Genomic DNA, 11,185 nt, shown 5'->3' on the forward strand with positions numbered 1-11,185 from the left:
ATAAAAAAAATTGAGCCTGCAAATTAGACTTTTATAGGTAAAAATGTTATGATGGACTTATGCAGAAGAAAATGTCTCAAGGTAGACTTATATGAAATTTTCTATAAAACAATTCAAAATTCACATCTAATCTTTGCTTTTGAACAACCAAATTAATCTTATTCTTAATTGAATACCTTTAACAATACATGGTTTCAATCAATCATGTTAATACCTTCGATGCGAGAATATGAACTTAAGGAATATCCAATTCATTGCTTTTAGAATACATAGGATGGAATCAAATACTAGAACGAACAATATCTCTCTAAACTCTTATTTTCCCTTTTTTTTCTTTTTTTTTCTTTTTTTTTTTTTAAGAAGAAGATGGTGTAGGCTAGGGTATATTTTTAGAAGGAGTAGGACTCTTGAATCTGGGATTTTCTTTTTCTCCAATGCATCTGGTGTTCTTATGCAATTCAATTTGAGAAAATTTATTAATACATCCCTAATTACTAGATACATATCTTATACTTGATACACCACCTATTAACTTTCTTATTTTAACATTTTACTACATACACATACCCAAACTTTCTACAATAGTCTCATTTAACTTACACTACTTATTTACTAAATACATAACACATTCACTTCACATATTTTCTAGATTGGTTACTCAATTTATTCAAAAAAAGAAAAATTCACATTACTGAGATTTTTCTCAAAATGTTTCATATTTTTTTGTACTGTTTTACCTCATTGACATATTCCTCGAAGGTTTTTATTTTTTCTCTAAATGGTTTCACCTTGTTAAGATTTTCCTCGAAAGATTTCCTTTTGTTAACATCTTCTCTCATCAATTTTCCTCGACAAATTTTCTTCTCAAAGAGCCTCTTACTCAAATTGATTTTAAGATTTCTTGAGCCTACCGAATTAAAACAAAACAAAACAATACATTATTAAAGTCTTTAACGGAACTTTCAGCTCAATCATGTGTAAAACTAAATTGATCGATTCTTAGGAACCATTGCATAATATTCATATATATATATATGTGGGGTCAAAATATTGGTACTCGATTCAAGCTAAAAATTAAAAAATGTTTGAAGTACAATAGTTAATATGAACGTCTTAAACAAGTATTTTATTTCAACTAAGTTCCTTTACTTTTGAAATGAATGTCTTTTTAGTAATTTTACGTACCCACAAAGTCTTATATAATTTGTATAAAAAAAAATATGTGTATGTAGCATTTAGGGATGTGTTAATAAAACGAGAAATTTTAAATACACACCTCTAATCTCTTAATACACATCCTTATTATTTTATATTTCATATCAGGTTTTATAGGTATGTTTAATTACAAAAACATCAATCAATTATTAGGAGAAAAAAATTAAAAAAACTTCCTCTTTCCTAAAACCTAACTCTTCTCCACTATTACTACGCATCAAAAGAAAAGAAATAAAAACTTCTTCTCCAAAATTCATCGCCTGAATTTTGACTATTGTCGTAATCACATGTACTATTTACCGATTTGACATATTCATTTGTTTTTTTTATCAACTTTAGTTTTTATTTTGCAGACTAAAAACTAGTTTTTATGCCATTGTACTTCTACTAGGTTTTTTTTTTTTAAAAAGACTTCTACTAGTTTCTTAACTTTGAAAAATTATGTATGTTCAATATTTTTTTTTAAATTCTACCATATTGATGTCATATTAGAGATCTTGAGTTCGAATATAATATATATTACTCTTTTGATTATAAATTGAAAAATATCAAGAAAAAATTTCTAACCCGATCAAAAAAATCTAATAGAAATAAAAGAGAAACATAAGAGAGTTATAATATAATATATAATAATTATATTAAATTAAACATATTATTATTAGTTTTAGATATTGAGGGTATTTTAGGCAGTTTGAGATGTGTGTTTAGTATAATATTGAAATGAAAAACTAGATGGGTAGTGTATTAAGTAAGAGGTGTGTATTAAGAGATTATGAGTGTGTTTAAAATTTCTCATTCGATCTTGTATAATTTTCTTTATTTTCCTTAACAAAAAAATTGTTTGATTTACTTATCTTTTTTATTGGAAAATAATAGTATCGCTATGTCATTTGCCAAATCATACTGACAATTAATATCAGCCATTAGATTAGCTTAGATCTAAAAGATAAAAACAAGTGTAAAAAATAATGTCAAATTTTATGTTCCTTGAACTGGACCCAAAATGTATTAATGGAAAAATTTAATATATGTTAAACAAAAAAACCATACATGAAGAAAAAACGGTTAGACATACCTCATCTACCAAATTCGTCCCACTAGCCGCACAATTTCTTGCTTTGTATAGACATGTATGCCACTTCTTGAGCAATTTTTTTAAGCGCGAAAAATATGATTTAAACAAAACTTTCGTACGAGGTTCGGCTAGAAGATTTTCAAGATCGCCACAGCAATTTTTGACGTAATCATCATGAACTTTCTTCCATAAATTGTCTTTGTTTTGATATCGGCCGGTGATGTTGCAAGTGGATTGTCATACCCAAGAAACACACAATTGTAACTCTTCGGAGGGAAGCCAACTAGAACCCATTTTCAAAAAACATTTAAAGAAATTGTGAGGGAAGATGGAAGAAGATGAGAGGAGATGAGAGAAAAGTGGTGCAAATTGTAAAAAAAAAAGAAAAGAGGTATTTATAGGAAAAAATTTGGTGTTTATTTTGCAATTTTCAGGGTAATTAAAAAAAATAATCGTTGGACTGAGGAGTCGTTGCATTAGACATGGCGTCATGTTGTAGCCCATAAATGGGAAACGGCTCAACGGCTCTGTAGCTGTTGGGCCCTTTTTTTTATTAGACGCGTATAACACATGCGCCAGATTTAGAAAAAGAGAAAATTACATACAAGGAACTTACCAAATTTAAAAACACAAATATTTAATATTTCTTATACAGATTAGGGCATCAACCCAAGCCCAACAATAATAACAACAGGCCTGACCCGAGTTGTAGATTGAAATGACTAAATTGCCCAACTCTAAATCAAAAATTACAAACCTCATCCTTTATCTTCTTCTCTCTCCACATTGCCACATATCTCGTCCTTTCTCTCTGAATTTTTTTTTTCAGAAGCTCTCTCTTTGTTACTTTCTCTGTCGTACCAACATCGGCGGAAGACGCTCGACTGCGACGCCCATATATGACAGACAACGCTCGTCGAAGACGCCTGGCTCCTCAACGTTGATTGCAGATCTGCCTTGACGACGACGGTGGATTTACCTCGAATCTGCCTTGACTGCAAAGGCAGCTCTACCTCGACGACGACGGCTCCGCCTCAACGACGACAACTCTTCCCCGACGACGACGGCTCCACCGATCCTCTCACTGTACATATTCCTCAGTCTTCCACCGTCGTCAAAATCCAATCTGCTACTAAAGTCACCTGATCAGAGGCCAACGACATGAGCAGTCGACACAGTCGAGAAGGAAGCTGAGTCGATTCTTGTTCAAAGCATTTCAATTCAATTGTCACTGAATTTTTGGGGTTTAGGATTGGGTATATGATTAGGTTGAGCGTCTAAGTAGCAATGGGGGGTTGAGGTCAGACGGAGACAACGAATTGAAAATGGAGCTATATGATTGGGTTGAGGTAATGCATTGAAAATGGAGGAGACTGGTTGAGGCAGTAGCAGTGGGTTGAGTAGCAGAAGAAGGCAGTATCAGAGTGGGATGTGTAGCAAAAGTAGGCAGTAGCAGACAAATTGGTAATAGAAGTCGTCAGTAGCAGATAGATTGGTAGTATAAGTCGGCAGTAGCAGACGCATTGGTAGTAGAAGTCGACAGTAGCAATCGACATTACCTTGATCGACAGTAGCAGATTATTCAGCTTGTATGTAAATTGTTACTCCTTTTATAGTCCAGTTTTTTACTCGATAGTAGCAGCTTTTTAATCGACAGTAGCAGCGCTCTGGCCTGCAGTAGCACCTTTCTATTAGGCAGTAGCAGCACACAAGATTGAACCCGTGTCTATAAATTATGACCGACTTATTTTTTGTTATAATTAACTTTTTTAAGTTTGAAGGTTATAATTGTAAATGTGTTATTGCCACATGGAAACAATATAATAATTTGTTCTTATTTATTAATTTTTATCTTTAAATGTGTAAGATATTATGTAATGGAAGTATTTATAAACTGAAATTTGATTAGTAACTAGTTTACTGTTAGAAAGATGAAAAAAAAAAAAAAAAGGTTACGGCAGGAGTCGTGCGTCTCGCCTTTTGATAGCTATCGCTATGGCAAACAAATTTTACTGCTCTTTCTCTCTGATTTGGTGGTGGTGGGTGGTGGGTGATGGGACCTGTCCTTGTATTTGTTGTTTCCATCTTTCTTCCCGCTGCATTCAACCTTGGCATTAAAAAGTAACGGATAGAACTTGCGTAACCAGACCTGGTCACCCAGAGTTGACCAAGGCCACTAATAGAGCACCACGTGTACAATTTAAAACTTCAGGATAAAGCATGAAAGAGCAGTAGATAATTGCGCTGCTTGATCAAATCAACCTGCGCCTCTCTTCATAGTCTCCTACCCCTCTCCTTTGTCGTCAACCGCCGTCTCCTCCTCCACCTCATCGACGATAACTACTCCAACAACACTTCTTTTCCGATTCCAACATTGTTATTCTGGCAGCCTCCGTCGGAATCTTTATTCTCTCGCTCCCGGACAGTCCAGACGACGACAGAGCTAACAAGGATGACGAGAAGCGCCGACCAGGATGTTCTTGAGACGTCGCCATAAGACGCCGACCAGGAGAACACTCCCTGCTTGATCCTGATCAGATCTGCCGTGATGATCACGATGATTGGGATTACAAGAGAGTTTGAAATATAGGAGCTGGTGGCGGCATCATTGTAGCTTTTCGGTGGTTAAGGTGATAAAGCCATCGAAGGTGACGACTCGAGCCGCTTAGAGTCGTCGGATTGAAGGTCAATGTCACCGTCTTTTTGAAATTTTGATCGGACGAGATGAGAAGTATTATCTCTAGATCTTCATTGCTTTCTTCTCAATTCTCACTTTACACACGTGCCGTTTTATTAGTGGTGTTGGTCAGCTCTGGGTGACCAGATATGGTTACGCAAGTTCTGTCCAAAAGTAACGATCATGTTTTTTTGGTATGATTGTTTGCTAGCGGTGCATATGCTCTTAATACACTAACTTTTTTTACTTTGATTATAAAAAAAAAAAAACCTTGAGAATTTCAAGGTTGTATGTAAATTAATATGCTCGAGATTCACATATTAAATTTAATTATTGAGTTCATTATTGAGAGTGGCAGGCAACTACTGCAGACATAACGTTCTACCATATATTACAGTCATTAAGTATTAAGTCCCCGCAAATTACGTTGCAAAGCATGTGACGTTAGTTTTGAAGTTTCCCTTTTATAAATAAATACTTGGCTTCGATCCAATCTGTTCGAGACTTGGCTTCGATCCTTTTGTTTTGTCCATCCAAGCCATCTCCCTTATTTAGCCACCCATCGTCTTTGATATCTAAAACCCAAAGATCGAGTTTCGTCCTCTGTTTTCATTTCTCTTCTCATTTAACTCTCCCCAGCAGCCTGCACACTTGTGGCTTGTTGTTTCATTTTTCCTTTGATTATTGCTCTAGTACTTCTGGCCTTTATTTCTGCTGAACTCCTGATTTACTGTTAAGTTTTTTTTCATTTTTTTTTATAATATATACTGAAAATTAAACCCTTCATCCTTTTGTTTACCTTTGTCTTTGTGTCTTTTTCAGATGTGGACTCCGTTTGTATCCTATTATGTGTTTAAGCGGAGAATTTGAAGGAGTGACATACCCTGCATTCATAGGTCATATTACCGAATACAAACTGTAAGTTGCTAGCCTTTACATCGTTTTTGCTATTTACTTCTCTTCTAATGTTCTGTCCAAAATTAGAATCTTCACTTTTGTCTTTCTTTTGTTCTTATGGCCCTTTTCACAAATACAGATTGTGTTTCTACCGTTCTTGTTTTAATCAGAGAATTTGAAAGAGCATCTATACCCACATTCATTCATCATTACTAAAACAGCCAAGGTACTGTGTGCTCTACTTTCCTTCTTCAATTTTAGTTTGCTCTTTTTCTCTTTTCTTTATTTTTGCTTTCGATTTTGCAGCATCAAAGATCTAATCTCGTGTAAATTGTATTTCATAGTTAGCTCATTTAACGTTTTTTTTTCTTTTTCAAAAAAAAAAAATATTAATAATAAATTTAAGGAGGAATTACTTGTACCACTCTATACTTAACCTAAAAATTAAAAATGAAAAGAAATTTTATATTTAATTAAATATAAATTTAACTAAATTACGTATATTATCTATATCATAATAGATATTATAATCTAGATAATATGCTATTTCTAATATTCCTATTTCTAATATTCTAATATATATAATATATATATAGATAATGATATAGAAAGAAATGGTATAGAAATATATTCGAATATAGGTTTTGCTTATTTTCTATATTGCACTTCGTGAAGTTATGTCCCTTGGTTTTTAAATTAAACTGGTATATCTCTATACTTTTAATTCTCAACAGTTTTACTCTTTCCGTTAATTAACGGTCGAAAGTGACTGTTAACTTAATAAAATGACTAAAATACCCTTATTTAAAAACAATTTTATTTATTTATTTTTATATAAATGGACGTTTGCTTTATATATATTGATGAAAAAACTCGAAATACAACATAAATGCGACACACCCTCGCGGGTAGCCGTTAGATATTAAACCGTGCAAAACTACCTAAGGAATAGAAGCTACCTATGCAATTTTTATATTGTAAATCATACGCGTTAAAAGACCTATAAAAACTTTTTTGTTCTGGACTAAATTATTTAGAAGAGCCGAAAATCATTCTACTCCGACACTCAGGCCTAGGCCCAAAGTACATGCCCTAGAGCAGAATCCACGCCCAGTCTGCTGCTCCCTTGGGATGTCAATAAACCTTCCGCCGCCGCAAGGCCTGACGCCATCAGTCATCCCCGCAATTGCTGGCTTGAAATCCCTAAAGGCCAGCCAAGAGGTGGAATATGGAGCCATCAACCGATCGAACCCTTCATCCAAACTAGAGAAATCAGCAATTAGAACGAAATCCCGATCACCACCGCTCCAATTGACTTGCGCAATCTCAAATCCAGAGCCGCTCGGATTGGCACCAACTTTGTCAACCCAAGCCGCTCGAAATGCCGACCACCACCTAGGGAAACCGAAGCGGGTACCCCAATCCACCAATGAATTTGCCCCAGCCACTAAGATCGCAGCTTGTAGAGAAGAGGGAAGAGAGAATATAGATGGATGTGACCACCTCGGTACGAGAATCCGGCCGAGGCCATCATCAACAGTTCCACCACTACGGCCGCTTCTAACCCCAGACCCGCCGCCGTCATCAGAGAAAGTGATGAAGGCTAGGGTTAAGGCGCGAGAGAGAGAGAGAGAGAAGGGAGGAGATAATTTTTAATTTGCTACAGTCAATAGTTTGTTGTACGCAGTGTTCTAAAAGGTGCCAGACGTTAGCCGGGCGGTAACCCGTAGCCTAGAGGAGAATTAAACGGGGACTAAGCGATTTGTATTTTTTGATATTTATTAATTAAAAAAATATTTTTTATATAATTTAATATTTGAAAACGATCAAATATGGATAAATTATTCAACATAAATTTAGTCAGACCCATTTATAAAATAAATTATAGCTAAAATTTAGCATAACTTCCCGTAAAAGTGAGCAACAACAACAATAAACATACACACTTCTATCTTTAAACACATTAACTATTATACTCTCATACTCCCCACAATATAACAATCTCACCAACAAAAGAAAACAAAATTAACCGGAGAGCATAGCAGCCTAGGCGGGCAAGACGGCGTCTAGGCGGGCTCGGCGGCCGCCTAATCGCCCATAGCCTAACACAAAGGCCGGCAAGAAAAACGAGGCGGCTTGTTGCAGTCTAGAGCCTAGGCGAGGCCTTTTAGAAGCTTGGTTGTACGTGCCCATAAACTATTGGCCATAATACTTTCTCAAAATATAACCGCTGTTACACAAAAGTTACAAGCCAAAGACTTGAACTCTGCAGCTGCTTGCAGAACTATCCGAAAGAGTATTGATAGTTAAATCAAAAAATTTCAATTTTTTGATATTTCTCTTTTCTAATTATTTTTTGTTATTTTTTCTTCTTCTGTTTCTCTCTCAAAAAGAATAATTAGGAAATAGAAAAAAAATCGATTTTTAATAGAAAAATAAAATCAATTTTTCATACAAAAATAAAATTGATTTTCAGTACAAAAAGTAAAATTGATTTTTAATAGAAAAGATATATTGATTTTTTATAGGAAAAAGAAGAAAAAAGAAAGAAAAAAATTATGAAAGAGAAAGGAAAAAATAAACTTGATTTCTAATAGGGGCGTTTTAGCCATTTTAGCAACTTAACGGTCTCTTTTGATGGTCAACTAACGGAAAGGGTAAAACTGTTGAGAATTAAGAGTATAGGGGTATACCAGTTTAATTTAAAGACTGAGGGACATAACTGTTTTTAGGTGCAAAGTATAAGATGTTACAAGTATTTTCTCCTAAATTTAAACTTTGGCATTCCCATGATATACAAAGGAAAGCTAATATGTTATATGTCACATCGCAAACCCGATGTCGGTAGAATTTAGGACCTTGACGTCGAATTCAATGTGGGAGCGAGAAAAGTAAAATAATTAAAATGAAACAAACTCAAATATTTTTCATTGAAAATCAAACATTTGTAACAACAAATTTATAACAAAATCCTTTTCGACTCCCGTACACCGCAACTAACACTATTAGTCTTCTACAAAGATGTGAACGGGTTGGTGTGACTTAGTTTGGGCTCGAGCTAATCTAGTCCTACTCCTACCTTTATATATTCTCATATCAACAACCAATATCGTTTGGTGAGTAGAAAAGGATGCTCTAGATTAGACCTACTATAATTTTTATTTCTAATAGAAAAATTGATACCCCACATTTACAAATGTGACAACATAGTTTTAGTCAAAGTAGTAATGTTGAGTCGTATTGTTTGTAATCTTGCTCTAGTAATTTTTTTTTCTTATCAATTAAACAACTCAAATGCTACAACGAGTCTTTTATGAGTCGAACTCACGACATCCCACTTATGAAATAGAGATTATACCACTAGACCAAATGATATTGGGCTTGTTATAGTAACTGTTATTCTCAATGTTGTAATTTTGTTTAACTTTATGTAAATAGTGTATAAAATATGGTAAATTTGTTTTGGTATATATATATATATATATATATACACACATATACAGACTTGATCAGGTGCGGACGTCCGCACCAATGGTTTTGGTGCGGATTTCCATTTTTGCACCACTTTTCGATCGAATTTCCTCATCTCCACCTAGACATATCTAGATCATCTTGTGTAGATCATCTCTGCAAAATTTAAGCCAATTTGGTGATCGTTAAGGCCCTCAAAATCGAAAAAACAAATCTGACGAACTGAATTTTGTCCGGTTCATCATCTCCATTTTTTTCGATTTTGAGGGCCTTAACAATCACCAAATTGGTTGAAATTTTGCAGAGATGATCTACACAAGATGATCTAGATATGTCTAGAAGGAAGTTTGAGGAAATTCGATCGGGAAGTGGTGTAAAAATAGAAATCCGCACCAAAAACTTTGGTGCAGACGTCCGCAGCCGAGAAGGGCTGTATATATATATATGTATATATTTTTAATCAAAATATTAATGATTTCATTCATAACACATGTAAATATTACAATGTGAATCGACATTGCCTTACGTACAGAGAGCAAAAAAGATCATTTGATACACAATTTGATAGTAACCTGTTAGCAAACTTCCGCTCACACAGTACCACACCTAAGCCTATAACCACATAGTGTAATATTATAAGCCCTTATTCTAAACAAGGGAAATGCATAACAATTAAACGCATGAGCCTAGGCCCTAGGCCCAAGAAGGGCCCATCAGCTATGAACACCCAAGACTTTGGACACCCCATCTCCAACCGCCACTAGCCATCTCCGGTGGCCGACCATGCCGGCATACCAACATCACCATCCTCAAAATGGTTCATGCACTTATTTTACCATTAATTGAATAAAAAATACAAGTTAATTGAATGTAATTTACAACATTAACTACAAATACTATATTTTCTTTACACATTTACATATAATTAAACCAAGTTACTATAACGGTAACAAGTTGTTCATAAACTTATAAATTGTTATAAGTTGAGTAATTACTTCTAATAAAACAAAAATTACCCAAGTAATGACTATCTTTACCAAAAAGATAAAATTTGTTGTTATATATGTAAATGTAGGTATCACAACTAGGGGTGGGACTTTGAAACGGAAAACCAAAAAAAACTGAGGAGAAAACAGCACAGAAAAAAAAAAAAAAGCAGCGGAAAAAAGAAATTAGGCCAAACCAAATATGTTCAGTACGGTTTTTGGTTTCAGTACAGTAAAAACCAAACCGAACAAAAAAAAAAAAAACCAAAGTTAACAAACAAAGCCAATCAACATCTCAAAATCATGTGGTTTATGGTTATTTTTTTCATAACCCTAATTACCTCTCTCAGTCTCGCTAAATAGGTTGGTACTTAAGAAAATCCCCAATGAAGGTTTTCTTTCTTCTTTTTTGAGATGATCAATGGAAGTTTCAATGATCAAAGGACTAAACTTGTTTGAGGGCAGCTATTGAGATCTCTAAATTTGCTCAGTATACATCTCATACTCTCGACACCTCCATTTTACTTTTAAATATAAGCATTTACTCTCTAGACCTCCATTCAAATTTCTAAAATAACTTTGCCCGTTACAATTTATATTGGGACCTCTAAATTTGGTCAGTATACCTCTCATGCTCTCGACACCTCTATTCAAATTTCCAAAATAACCTTGTCCGTTACAATTTATAACCTTGTCTTTAATCTCATCCGTATATTGTTATTAAATTTAACGGATAAGATCAGGAGTATAAATTGTAACTATAAATTAGATTGCCACGGATCCGCCCCGTTATATAATTCACATATATTTCAATATATTACTTATTACACCTCTTATTCACTCATTAGACATTCTAATTTTTTT

At 34.3% G+C, this 11,185-nt stretch overlaps 2 protein-coding genes across 2 annotated transcripts in view; both read left to right on the forward strand.

Moving 5' to 3' along the window:
- Nucleotides 1–4,249, forward strand: part of LOC101302835 (50S ribosomal protein L7/L12-like) — a 23,413-nt gene extending 19,164 nt beyond the window's left edge. Inside the window, exon 3 of the mRNA XM_004298900.1 lies at nucleotides 4,218–4,249. The gene's annotated coding sequence lies outside the window, so the exon portion shown is untranslated. The remainder of the gene's footprint in view (nucleotides 1–4,217) is intronic.
- Nucleotides 4,250–4,276: 27 nt separating this feature from the next.
- Nucleotides 4,277–11,185, forward strand: part of LOC101295527 (disease resistance protein At4g27190-like) — a 13,592-nt gene continuing 6,683 nt past the window's right edge. Inside the window, exons 1-3 of the mRNA XM_004300853.1 lie at nucleotides 4,277–4,975; nucleotides 5,790–5,885; nucleotides 6,004–6,090. The gene's annotated coding sequence lies outside the window, so the exon portion shown is untranslated. The remainder of the gene's footprint in view (nucleotides 4,976–5,789; nucleotides 5,886–6,003; nucleotides 6,091–11,185) is intronic.

This window comes from Fragaria vesca, linkage group LG5 (assembly GCF_000184155.1).
Source record: "Fragaria vesca subsp. vesca linkage group LG5, FraVesHawaii_1.0, whole genome shotgun sequence".
In the NCBI taxonomy this organism is placed as follows: domain Eukaryota; kingdom Viridiplantae; phylum Streptophyta; class Magnoliopsida; order Rosales; family Rosaceae; genus Fragaria; species Fragaria vesca.